This window comes from Macaca mulatta, chromosome 3 (assembly GCF_049350105.2).
Source record: "Macaca mulatta isolate MMU2019108-1 chromosome 3, T2T-MMU8v2.0, whole genome shotgun sequence".
Taxonomy (NCBI): domain Eukaryota; kingdom Metazoa; phylum Chordata; class Mammalia; order Primates; family Cercopithecidae; genus Macaca; species Macaca mulatta.
In genome coordinates, this window is record NC_133408.1 from 124,627,143 (window position 1) to 124,640,886 (window position 13,744).

The 13,744-nt window shown below is 38.1% G+C and overlaps 1 pseudogene; it reads right to left on the reverse strand.

Moving 5' to 3' along the window:
- Positions 1–11,201: 11,201 nt before the first annotated feature.
- LOC100424457 (ATP synthase peripheral stalk subunit b, mitochondrial pseudogene) lies at positions 11,202–11,942 on the reverse strand (annotated as a pseudogene).
- Positions 11,943–13,744: the final 1,802 nt, after the last annotated feature.

The following is a 13,744-nucleotide window of genomic DNA, read 5'->3' on the forward strand; positions in this document are numbered from 1 at the left end:
TTCCACAAGGGTAGTTTTCATTAATTTCTTTTTTTCTCCCTGTAAATGGGCCATGCTTTCTTGATCTTTCTCTCTCTGCTTCTTTTTTTTTTTTTTTTTTTTTTTTTTTTAAGACGGAGTCTTGCTGGAGCCCAGGCTGGAGGGCATTGGCGCGATCTCGGCTCACTGCAAGCTCCGCCCTCCTGGATTCATTCTCCTGCCTCAGCCTCTGGAGTAGCTGGGACTACAGGCGCCTGACACCACACCTGGCTAATTTTTTGTATTTTTAGTAGAGACGGGGGTTTCACCGTGTTGGCCAGGATGGTCTCAATCTCCTGACCTCGTGATCCACCCACCTTGGCCTCCCAAAGTGCCGGGATTACAGGCGTGAGCCACCGCGCCCAGCCAAATTTTGTATATTAAAACATACTAACTCTGGAAATCAAATTCTTCTGTCTCCAGGATTTGCTGATTTTGCTTGCTATGAGTTATAGTTGTTTGTTTTAATGACTTTCCTAAACTCTTCTTATAAAAATATCTTCTTTATCATGTGTTTGTCGGAAATCTTTGTTCTTTTAGTTTAGTTGTCACATAATTCCTTCATAGAGATTTTTCTTAAATTCTGGGAACACTCTCCCCACCTCAAACACACACACACGAAGCAGAAAAAAAGAAAGAAAACAAAGGGAGGATAAAAGAAAAGAAGAGAAATATGATATTCTCTAGGTTTTTGAAGATTGGTTGTTGAAGCATTCCTTCATTGCTTAGGCAGTTTACAACTCTGACTTAACCTTCACTTCCTGCTTTCATTAAACCTAAAGATCAGCCAAAGGTGAAAGTTTATGGCCTTCTCGGGTCTTTTCTGAGCAAGCATCCTGCTCTGAGTTTGTGTGTAACTTCCTAGATTCTCCATTATAGGCAAGAGTTTTTCAAAGCCTTTATTCCCTGCAGATTCCTACTCTCAACTTTTTCTTCCTCGCTGTGTGGAAATAATTGTTTTCCCCAACCTTTCTTTTTTGTCTCCGCTGACAGATGCTCATTCTTTTGGCTTTCAATGATTTAGAGGAACATACTCTGTGTGTGATGGTATACAATGTTTTAGAGGAATATCTCTCTGCTTCTCCACCTTGAGAGAATTCCAAGGTAGATGAAACAAAGGCAGGACCCATGTGTTAGTCTTTCAGGGAACCCGCGAACAGGTCAAAAGAGAAAAGAGTAATTCCTGGGAAAGAGGTCTACTAGGCTCCTTCTGGAACTATGTCCCCATATCAGGAACACAAGATACTGTCTTCAAGACCTCTATTGTGCTGGGGAAAGGGACAGGACAAGGCTGTTAAACTGCTGCAAAGTTCTTTTACTTTGTTTCAATGCCCTTTCTCCTGATTAAGTGTTCCCTTTGTTGCTGCAAACCATTGTCTGTCTTCCAGAATTGAGATAAAGTTGACTCTGAAAGTTTTTGCCAGGTTTTTGGATGTTTCTTGGGAGGAACAGGGCATTGGAGGTTCATATGGTATCATTTTTACTGATGTCCCTGTGTCTTGAAACTTTTTTTTTCTTTCTTTCTTTTCAGTTCTTACTATATTGTCTAGGCTGGTCTAGAACTCCTGGGCTCCAGTGATCCTCCCACCTCAGTCTCCCAAGTAGCTGGGACTACAGATGCAAACTATTGCACCCAGTGAAACCGTTTTTAAATAAAAGAGTTGCAAAGGTATTTTTTTTTCTTTTACAATACTAAAATGCAATGAATATTTTATTTAAAAATTCAAATTACATGTGGTCACTCATGCCTGTAATCGTAGCACTTTGGGAGACCAAGGCAAGAGAATTGCTTGAGCCTAAGAATTCAAGATCAGCCAGGGCAACATGATGAGACCCTGTCTCTACAAAAAGGTAAAGAAATTAGCCAGCTGTAGTGGTGCATACCTGTGGTCCCAGCTACTCAGGAGACTGAGGTGGGAGGATCACTTGAGCCCAGCAGGTTGAGGTTGCAGTGAGCTATGGTCATGCCACTGCACTCCAGCATGAGTGACAGAATAAGACCCTGTCTCAAAAAAAAAAAAAAAAAGAAATTAAATTGCAGACCAACTTTACCAATGATTATGTCAAACTTTTCATGTGTGTTTCAATGGAAACTATGCATCATTTGCAGCATACCTTCCAGCTTGTCAGATTCTAGTCCTGTTCATTGTCTTTGAGCTATTTGATCTCTTTTTATGTGTAGGTAACTGATAAATATATGACTGCTGTCTTGTTCTGTAATGATTTTGACTAACTCTGGAAAAAACAGTTTTGTGCCTATTTGCAATTCCCTTCACCATCCCTTTACTCTATATAGTTTTTTTTTTTCCATTTTAGCTTTCCTTTTGAAAGTTTTCATATTTGCTGTTTTTATGTTTATATGAGTCATGATTTTCTCTTTTTCTAAAAATTATCTGGGAACACAAAATATCCTAAATACAAATATTAGCAAATAGAATTTGGCACCAAAATATCAAGTATATTATATATCTCAGGAATGCAAGGTTGATTCAATATTAGGATTATATATTGTTATGATAGCTAAAAAAAACCCTCATCATATAATGTCTTTCCTTCAAGAGCTTAATTTTTTTTTCTTTTTTATCATTCAGCCCCAAATGTCAGGGAGCTTACATTTTTAATGGTTGAAGTATAATTTTTAGAAAGATAAAATTATATCTCATGTGAATATCAAATGAACATGTGTCAAAGTTTTTTTAACCAATTAATGAGGGAACTAGTAGATGTTAAAACTAGTACAAAGAGGAGCCAGGAATCTACAGCTAATTTAATAAAAAAAATTAGTATTAAATTGCTTGGGTAAACACTAAGCTGGTTAATACTCACAGGGCAATAAATGATACAGAGTAGAAGTTGTTTTTCTATTCAACAGAAATCTACCTCTTAACTTCTGCCCCTACAGAACTGAAAGAACACTCAGTACTCAATTTTGCCTATTTCTGATTTTTTGATAGTTTTTCTATTATATTCATGGAGACAAAATGTTAGTTTTCCTGTAGGGCTGGCATGTATTTCACTAGGTAGAGTTTTGACATTTCTATAAAACTACATGACTGACAATGCGATTCCCAAGCTTCTCTTAATAATAACCCTCCTTATAAAACCATCTACTGGAAATGACTGTGAAGTAAGTAGGAATTTACTCCTCAAAATTCATACCTATGTTTCAAGGGTCAGTTTTTGGAGGTGAGTTTGGAGATGAGATGACCATAGCATGGTTTAATTAAAGACAGGGTAGACAAACATGGAGTGGTCACCTTAACTTTAAAAATCTTTGAATTGACACCTCCTTCATTCTGAATAAACTCATAGTATCCATGCACTTGGGGGCACAGAAAAAGTTAAGTGTCTATATATTTCTTTAGAGTAAGACAGCGGCATTTTTACATAGATATTTTGACTCTGGAGTTTAAGTAGCATAAGACTTATTCTGACTGTAGGTGGGATTGATAGTGCTCAGGAACTTACCATAGCTAGGGACCAAATTTGTTCAAATAAAAAAGTTCTGAGTGGAGAATACGGAAATAAATGCAATGCAAGTAAGAGAAAACTCAAAAGGGACTGTTTATGCAGGGCTTGCTATAGCAAGGCCATCAGCCTCCATCACTTGCATCTGACAGACACTTGAAGGCAGGCAGGGGAGTGCAAAAGCTCTATGGTGAACAAAAGGAGGCTCTATGTGTGCTCTGATTGCAGGTTATTGGCATGGGGAAGTTGGAGGTGGGCTAACTAGAAATGTGGTATCCAATGTAATTGATTTGGGGGAGATTATTTAGCAGTTCATCCTGAGTTGGAAGCCAGGGCAAAAATTAGGGAAGCTGGCAGTCATTGACCATGTTCTGTTTGTTGTAGGCTGATTGCAGCAGAGGTTGTGAGGTTGTGAGAGGTCAGAGTTGGATTGCATATTTGGTCTGGCCATTGTCCATTTGTATATTCAGTCTCTTAGTCTCCCACCTTTGGTCATTCTCTTACTTTCAAGAGGTTGACCAATTCCAGAAAGGCTAGGGTTCCAGATCTTCACTGATGGGGGATTGTTTAGTCATCTCCATAGTCAATTGCATTGCAAGATGTTATTCAATTCATAAAGAAGTATCACAAGCTCAAAAGGATTTGATACCCAATGTCTGCAATATCCCGTTAAACTTAGAAATCATCTCAATTGCCATTTTATAAGGGGCATAGGATATGTTTGGATAGTCATTAGGACTTAGGAGAAAGTGTTTTTCTCAGACAGGTCATGCCCTAAATAATAGGCAGTGTTTTGGCAAAATTGTAACAACTTTTGAAATTTTATGTCCCTCTTCTGTTATAGCAAAGAGCAAGTAAATGAAATTCTTTGTTCTCTCAACAAATTATGATACTGTCTACATATTGTACTGGTGTGAATCACAAGGGAAATTTAGATCTTTTAACTCCCGATTGAGTACCCAGGAAACATAGGAGGGAGCTTCAAAAACTCCTAGGCATGATTATCCTGATATATTGTTGTCTTCTCCAGGTGAAAGGAAAGATATTCACTGTCCTGGTCTACAGGCACACTGAGTAAGTTAGAAAAAAGATCCACTACATCGAAGCAAGTGGTTTCAGGTGGAATCAATGACAGGTTGATATTTGGGTTAGGTACTACTACCAAGTGAGGGGTAACAGGTTTGCTGCTGATTCTCAGGTTGTGAAAAAAATAGATGTACTTATGTGTTTGATTTATTTGCTCTTAGGATGGGAGTGTTACAGGAGCTATTGCAGATATTTTGCTATAAAGCCTTAAGCTATAGGTCCGAGCCCTTCCTTTGCTTCTGGTTTCGAGGGATCTTGGTGAACTTTGTATAATGGTTTGGTAGGATCTATTTAAATAGGTTCTGCTCCAATTATTTTTCCTATGTCAGTGGAATTTTTAGCCCATGAAGTGTTAGGTACAGTGTCATAATCCTTATTTGAGATATGCCTCAAATATCATGGAGAAGTAAATGTATATCTAGACTAGAAACAACTTGGTAATAGAGGTATCCTCTGGAACCTCAAGACAAAATCCTCCTATTGTGCATTTAATATTACAATTCTATGGCTAAGTAAGTCTCTCTATTTTAAATTTGCAGGGAGGGTATCACAGAACAGAAAGGAACATTTTTCAGTTAAGGGCCTAATGGTTATAGTTAAGGGCTGGGAGGAGGTTTAAATTCTACAGGTGCCTGCATGCCTGGCTCAAGAGTGGAATGGATCATTCGAGGCAAGTTGTATGTCAGGCTCTTTGGAGAGGTGTTGGCAAAAGAAAGAGGGTCTGAACCAGGGAAGGATGAGTCCATAGAAGTGCAGAAGGAGAGGATCAGAGGATAACAGAGAAGAGGAAAAGCTGAATATAGGGAAGCACCTGGAGGATAAGGAGGAGGAGGACTTAATGGGGGATGAGTCTAGTTTATTTTAGCTTACATTTGCTTAAGTTTGCTTTATTGCTTATTATCTTTGGCCAAAAGAACTTTTAGTGAAGCAATTTTTAATTCAGAATTTAATTTAGAGGTCTTTGCATACCAATTAAGAAATGTTGTCTATTTGGCCAGAGAAATATTATTCCCTTTCTTAAGGCACTTCTCAAATGAACAATTTTGTTCAAGTCAAATGTTCCCCAGAGTGGCCATTGAAGGCCCAAATCATTCTTGGTAAACTTAGGCCTTTTAGAGAGGTGCAAAAAATAGGATTATAACATGAGTACATTTAAGAGGGAGTTCTTTCTAGGGAGGAGATTTGAGACACACATGACTCCATGAGAGCTGGCCATGGTCAGTAGAAATGTGATCTTTGGACATCTCATGTTCTGGGTCACTAACCTGAAAAGTGGCTGCCTCCATGCACAGAACCGATAATCTGCACCTCCCTAACTCCCAGACCCTGCAGATTGAAAACCAGAGAACACTTTCGCATCATTAAGCCAAGCTTTTAAGACAAAAAGTCAAGACAAAAGGAGAAACTCATTTTGTTTGGTGACCAGAGCAGAATTTGTCAAATGAATACCTGTCCAGTAAGAACCACAAATTAATGGGCCCGTGAGGCCAGCTGGAACTACAGGTTTATTAAGGCTATGCCTGTGTCTACCCTGTGATTCTCCTTATAACAAACAATACTTTCAAACAGCACAACATAGAACAGAAGCACAACAGACAGCAAAACAGAATGACCTGATTCCACCAAGGAAGTTAAACAAATGGGAACAAGTTACAAACTCTGTTTATCGAACTGAATAAATGACTAAGAAACTCAACATAAAGAAAGCCAAGTTTAGACCCACTGCAAACTTACCACATCAGCGTGCGCTCTGTAAGACACGAGTAGTGAGGCACGAGGGGCCTCCTACTGTAGCATCTTCACCTGGTTGACGGCAACAGACAGTGCAGAACGTATTCAGGTGGGGCATCCAGTAAAATTGTGGAAATAAATCAAGACCACTGAGATGAGAATTTAAAAGACTGTTTTTTCAGACCTTGCTATAGACAGGGAAGCAGCCACTATCACTTGCTTTTGGCAGAGACTGCAAGGCAGCTAGGGAAGCCTTATAGCGAAGAAAAAAAAAAAGGGGGAAACCTTCAGGTCTGCTTTGATAGGAAGTTGTTGGCATGGGGAAGCTGGAGGTGGGCTAGCTAGAAGCAGGGCACCCTATGCAACTGAATTGAAAAGCACATTTGGCTTTCTCTGGGTGGTCCTGAGTTGGAAGCTGGGGCAAGAATCAGGGGAAGCTGGCAGTCACTGAACAAGTTTTAATCATTTTGGGCTGATTGCTGCAGCAATTGTGGGTCAGAGTTGGATTGCATATTTGATCTGGCCATTGTTTGTATTTTCAGTTTTTCAAGGACGGAGGTGACTTTTCTGTAGTCTGAAAATTCTTCACTGAACTGATAGTTGGACCAAGTGTTGTGGTAAGTAACAAATATAATTTTGGATGGGCTTCTCTGGTCCCCCTGCTTGATAGGTTTCATTTGATCATTGGTCTGAGGATTGCTTTGGAGGTAATTTCACTTTTATAGTCTACTTCTAGTTCTCAACTCCTTTCTTCTTATCCTAGTGAATGACCCTGAACCCTGAAACTGACGCAGGGCTGCAGCAGGTTGCCTTGGCCTTTGCCTGCCTCAAAGTGTTCATTATTCCAAAAAGACTGTTAGAAACCCTTTGAAGTCTGAGTCTTTTTTCTTCTGTTGTTCTTTTAAATTGTCAATAATACTAACACAGTAATTTACACACAGAGGGTGATCAATAAGTGATTCTGACTCATTTAAAAATGTACCTTATACGCACCAAAGCCCAGAGCTTACTCAGCAACAAACTGGCTCGTTAAAATGGTATCATACCAGGTCATCCTTATTATCTTCCCCCAAATTATTAAATGTATATGTTGCTGAGCAGGGTGCTTTGCCAATTACTTAAAAATAAAAGAAAATCTATTTTTGATTGTAGGAAAATCTTTAAGAGCTGGAGGCACAGTCAGTTTCAAACTGCTTTTGCACCTGAGCAGAATTATAAGTTACTCTGTCCCAGAGATGAAGAGAGAATTAGGCTGCTCATTATCAAGGTTCCTTATAGTTTCCGCTCCACAGTTTCAGGCCTTCCCCAGAACTCACAAATTGCCTGCTGGCATAACAGTTAATGAATAAAAAACCAAGTAAAAGCTCTGAGGTTAAAAATTACTGAGAAGGGCTCAATATAACTTAAATAGGAAGACAAGTACTCCAACATTTACATTTTTAGCCATGGTTCTCTGGAGTCTTTGAATTTAGTTCTATTTCTGTTCTATAGGGTACCTGACTTGCCCATACTATGTCAGTTAACAACTACCTGTTAGCTTGTTGCAACCCAAGTCTCACTCTTTCTTTACCTTTGTCAAAGATAAAGAAAGTTGGACACAAGTTGAAGTGGTAAGGACAGGTTTTATTCAGTAATACACTATGGCAATAAGGAAAAGAGTTCAATGTGAACTGACCTGAGCTTTGATTTGTGCAGAAGTGAGTGGGTGTTTTAAAGGGGCAGTAAGGAAATAGTGACAGGAGTAGGCCAGCTCTCAATGGAGCTGGGGAAGTGAAAAATTAGAAAAAGTGAAAAGGGAGTTGATCCATGTGAAATCGATCTGGGCTTATTAACTGGTGTTTATTAAAGTTAAGCTCCTACCCTCCCACGGAGACTGGGAGGCGGGGCCCTATCTTCAGATGTTGGCTAGAGAAAACAGTAAATTCTTTTGACAACCTTGAGTTTTCTAAGGCAGACACTTGAAGAGGGACTGGGGTCATTCTGGGGATTCAGCCTTGAGCTGTTAGCAACTATGTAAGTGTGTATTAAAGCATTTATAGGCCAAGGTTGAGGCCTAGCTGAGAAGACTGCTCAGAGGAGCCTGGCTAGAGTTCCGTCAGAGGAAGGATTTTTGTCACTCTCAATATTATTTTCAGTGTTAAAATGAGTTTTCTGATGCCCTCAAGGACAGCTTTTATGTGTAGAAGAAGCCATTTAGAGGTTTACTTAGGTTTCTTTTTAAATGAATGTTTTATTTACTTGATTCTTTCTTAAGCTTTTATTCACCTTCTAGTCTTTAAATTCTTTTTTAAAAATCTAGAAAATTTTTATAACTCCTTTTAAGGAGGATTTTAGGACCTTATTAAATTCCCTTAAACATCTAAGTTTATTAAATTTCCTTTTGCATTTCACATTTTATGTTAAAATGTTCAGTTTTCTTTTCAGCAATATGATTGTCTGACACAGTCTTCCTGAGTATTCTTATTAATCTCACAAATTAAACTTATAAATACCTCAGGTTATCTTAGATTTTTTTCTAGACCATATATATATTTAGCAAGAATTCCATTTTATATCATAAGCCTAAATCAATTACACAAGTACACTTTAGAAAATTGAATTACACGGCTAATAAGACAAACATTAAAAAAATACTGGCAGATATACAAGATTCCTTAATGCAAAATAATAACACTACAGATTTTATTTTCTTAATTTTTTTACACATACTGCTAATTCTTCCTGAGTGAAAACATCCTTAATCACTAGAGACACTTATGTCATATCAAGAAATTTTTGGAGACATCTTCTGAGTAAAGTGAGGTTCTAGAATGATTCTCCGCTCCACATCCTTTTTTTTTTTTATTGTGATACAAAATACAAAACATAAACCTTACCACATTCACCATTTCTAAGTGTAGAGTTGAATAGTGTTCCATATATTCAGGTTGTTGTGCAACCAATCTCCAGAACTTGTTCATGTTGTGAAACTGAAACTCTATACCCATTAAACAACAACAGCCCATTTCCCTCCCAATTCCTGGCAATCACCATTCTACTTTGTTTCTGTGAATTCGACTGCTCCAGATACCTCATATAAATGGGATCGTACAGTGTTTGTCTTTTTGTCACTGGCTTATTTCGCTTAGCTTGGTGTCCTCAAGATTCGTTCATGTTTTAGTGTGTATCGGAGTTTCCTTCCTTTTTAAGGCTGACTTTTAGAATGATTTTTTAGTGACAGCAGTAAGTGGCTCAGATTAAGTCTTAATTGTAATTACTATAACTTTAAAAAGGGCCTGTAGAGAGGGTTTCACATAGTTCAAGTCCATGCATTTAAATCACATATTTCATAATATCGTCAATACGCTGCTGGTTCTCTCCTCAGTTAAGATTTTCCCAGTAGGATGCCTCTTGGCTTTTAATACCTCTGACTTCATAAAACTATTTATCTCTCAATACATTATTTGAGGCTGGTGTTTATGTGGGGGAAAATTATATTTATGTCTCCAAAGCTCAATGCAATATTTTTAATCAAAATGATGACAGGAAAAAGCCATGAGATGTGATTCAAATACGATTGACAGACTGACAGAATCAGCATAGAAGCCTTGACAAACATATCAAAGTGTCAGTAGGAGGGATGCAACTCTCATTATGTCCAAGGCATAAAGAGAGGCACTGCAGCATTATTGCACATAATACAACATTTAGTTATAATAATTTCACATCCTGACATTAAAATCTGTTACTCATATGCAACTGTTTTTGTATTTGAAGAAACCGGAGGTTTTCAGTTGCCGTTGAGTATATTATACGTTTTGCTGTTTAAAATAATTGGAGTGCTTGCTTCGGCAGTACATATACTAAAATGGGAATGATACAGAGAAGATTAGCAAAATTATCAAATTTTAAAAATAAATAGGCTGGGCATCGTGGCTTACGCCTGTAATCACATCACAACACTGTGGGAGGCCAAGGCAGGCAGATCACGAGGTCAGGAGATTGAGACCAGTCTGGCCAACATGGTGAAACCCCATCTCTACTGAAAATACAAAAATTAGAGGCGTGGTGGCAGGAGACTGTAATCCCAGCTACTTGGGAGGTTGAGGCACGAGAATCGTTTGAACCCAGGAGGCAGATGTTTCAGTGAGCCGAGATCATGCTACTGCACTGCAGCCTGGGCAACAGAGCGAGACTCCATCTCAATAAGTAAATAAATAAATAAATAAAATGATTGGAAATAGGCTCCTGTTAACAATTTTGCGTATAAGTGCAGATTGTCAGAAACAGTTTACTGACATTAAGCAAGAAATGCCTGAACGTGTCTCTTAAAAAAAGCGTGCACCCCCCACCAAGATTATTGTTACTTTGCTTCATCATCTTATTTGGATTTTCACTTATTTTTCCCCAAAATATTTAAATATCTTTCTGTCTAGTTTCAAAACTCTTTGTACTTGATCATAGCTTGTATCCTTTTGATATTATTTTCTATTCTATAGCTTGCATTCTTTTTGTATTCAATTCTAGAAGATAGAGTTTTATAGTTTATAATTTATAATTTTTTTCTTGTTTCAATTGTCACTTTATTGCAAGATGGTAGAATTAATTACAAGTTTAAACTATATCTTGCTAATCTTTAGCCAGGCGCAAGTTTTAATAAAAACAAACTATTTATTCAAAAGTGATTGCGGAACAACTCAACATGCAGAGGAAGAAAGATGAGGACCATCTGATTGACCAATAGACTTAATTCTTTCACTATAATGACACTGAAACTTTTCACTTTTAGGAAAAGTAAACTGTAACTTCAGTAGACAGCAATACAGAAAGATTTTGGCACAAAGACTACCTTTCACTTAGTCAGTCAGTTGTTTCAGTTGTCTCAGTTGGGCTGGATACACTGACAAAACTGGCTGTGCTTAAGCCTTCTTTGAGAGCAGCTTTAGATTTGCAATGCACTTGGCAACTGTCTCCTTTTCCTGCTGTGCAGAGATCCTCTGGAACATGTGCTTCTCCATCCAGTTGATCATGTGCTCTTGTTCCTTTCGATGCATCATGTTCTACACACAGATATGATAGCCCAGGTAATTCTTTACCTCATATACGCTATGCAGCCATTCCCAGTAAATAACCTCCAAAGCCATAGCAATGTTATTCCTCTGGACATCAAAATAGTAATGGCACTTCCGAACCAATACCTGCAATAACTTCTCCAAATCAATTGTATCCTGGATTTGTTTGATGGAAGCCTGCTTCACCTCTTCTAGTTGGACAATTTTTTGCTCGTTGAGTTTATCAGCTAATTTCCAATAGAGGTACCATATTTTTAAATTCCATAGACGAGTAACCTACTTCTGATACTGTAGAGTAGGAGTAATCACATATATTTCTTTGGGTACCGCATACAAGACAAGCCCAGGCTCCAAGCACATAGGGTACTGTTACACAAGTTTTAGAATAAAGAAACTGGAAGAATTTCTCAAGGATCAGCCCAAGACAAACTTTTCCTCCATATTCAGGAAGAGGTAGTAGAGGGTAGGACTTGGCTGCCCTGTAAGAAAAGTCCTTGTTGCCTGCAATATCCCTGGACCTAGGAGGGCTGCGTTCTTCAGAGAGGGCACTGCTGTGGTGGCAGCAGAAAGTACCCCCTGGGACAGCATGGTCAGTGAAGGTCCAGGCAGTGGTCTTCTAGAATTTAAAATTTTTATAACTATTAGAAGACATTAAATTAAATTACAGGCATCTTCATGGCTTTAGTTTTTGCACTCTTCTGAGATCTTTCTACTGATGCTTGTGTGTATAGTACCATCATTCTCTGTATATTTGCATTGTCTGTTTATGTTTGCCTCTGCACCTTCTCTGTCAAATTAAAAAGCCTTCGAGATGAGTGACAAAAATGTTTCTAATATTTAATGAGTCAAATTAGGTTTTACTTCTCTGTTTTAATAAATGTAGGCAATGAAATAATGTGTTTTATGCTTCTGTTCAAATTGCTTCACTGCATCACTGTTGGCAAAGGAATTCTTGCTGTAGTCCAAAGTAATGAAGTAGCTTATATGAGAAAGTGACCAGAGGGATTCTGTCATCTGTAATCTTTTTTTTTATTAGTATTTTACCAATCAATCATGTTAGAAGAAAAGTCTTCAACTTGTTTGCTTCTTCCAAAGGATCTTAAGGGCAAGCTGTTTAATTTTTTTCAGCATAGATTCTTGAGGAAAAATCTGTAAAACATTAAAAATCAGAAAAAAATTCTTACTGGCCCTAGAAGTTTGAGGAATTTTTTGCTAGACATGAAGGGGAACAGGTTAAGGAAAGATACACCAGAAAGTGCCTTCCTTTATGGGCCATGTACAAAGGAATCCTGAAAGAATCAGAGATCCAAACCCTGGCAAAACTTCTAAGTCTAATCCGTTAACAACGAATACCCCCTTTGCAAGGAAATAGAAACAGAAATACTATCAGATAGGTTAAAGGATAATACCATTGTAAGGAAAGGGTACATTCTAATGCCACAGATTAAAAAAAAAATTCCTCTGAAATATTAAGTGATGTTTTTATAGGAGATAATCTTAGGTCAATGATACCTTTCAGGTATACCATTGAGGAAGCTGTGGCAGAGGTCACAAAATAAAAAGGTTCTGAGAACTCAGACCACCTGTGCCATCATAACAAAACTGCTCAAGAGAATTCTAGCCCAGGAAAATAAGGCTATAAACTAGTAAATTTTACGGTTTGGTTGGGGAATTTCTGCAAACCAAGTTTGTCCTGGCAAATACTTTGCTCATTTGCATAAACAGCTCCTATTATGATAAGTTTATCCCTTAGGCAAACTGCTTGCTTATCTGTCAAGTTTACTCATCAATACACCTTATTCTGCCACCAATTTCAAATTATTATGTCAAAATTGTACTTGTCACAATCAGTTACCTGCCATGAAAGACTTGCCCTAAATCTCATAAGCTCAAACCCCCTAAACCCTATAAATAATATTCCTTAAACTCTCCCTTTTGAGCCACGACTAAGACTTTAAATGTCGTGCTCTACCTTATTACAGTAAGTCTAATAAACTTAGCTTTGTTTGATCAATAGGTTTTTCAGATGGTCTTTTAGGGAATTGACTGTTGATGATCCTAGAGGTCCCAAGCTGTAATTGAAACACCGTCCCTGCCATGGCTCAAGGCTTGTAGGTTGGAAATCATACATAACTTTGAAGCTTCCTGAATCTCATGTTCAGGGGTCTCTCCTGCTGCAGTGATGAGGTAGGTCCTCCACTGGGGCTCAGGTCCAATATGTTTATTTGAAGCCCTGTAATACTGAGTTTATTTTGTGTGCTGGGAAAGAGAATTCCTCTCTCGGGAATCCTTTTATTATCTGATCAGATTTGAGAACTCATATTTGGTGGGGAAACTTCCTGATTAATTCCACAATGTTTTGGCCCTTGTTCTGTTCTTGTTTCTTTTTG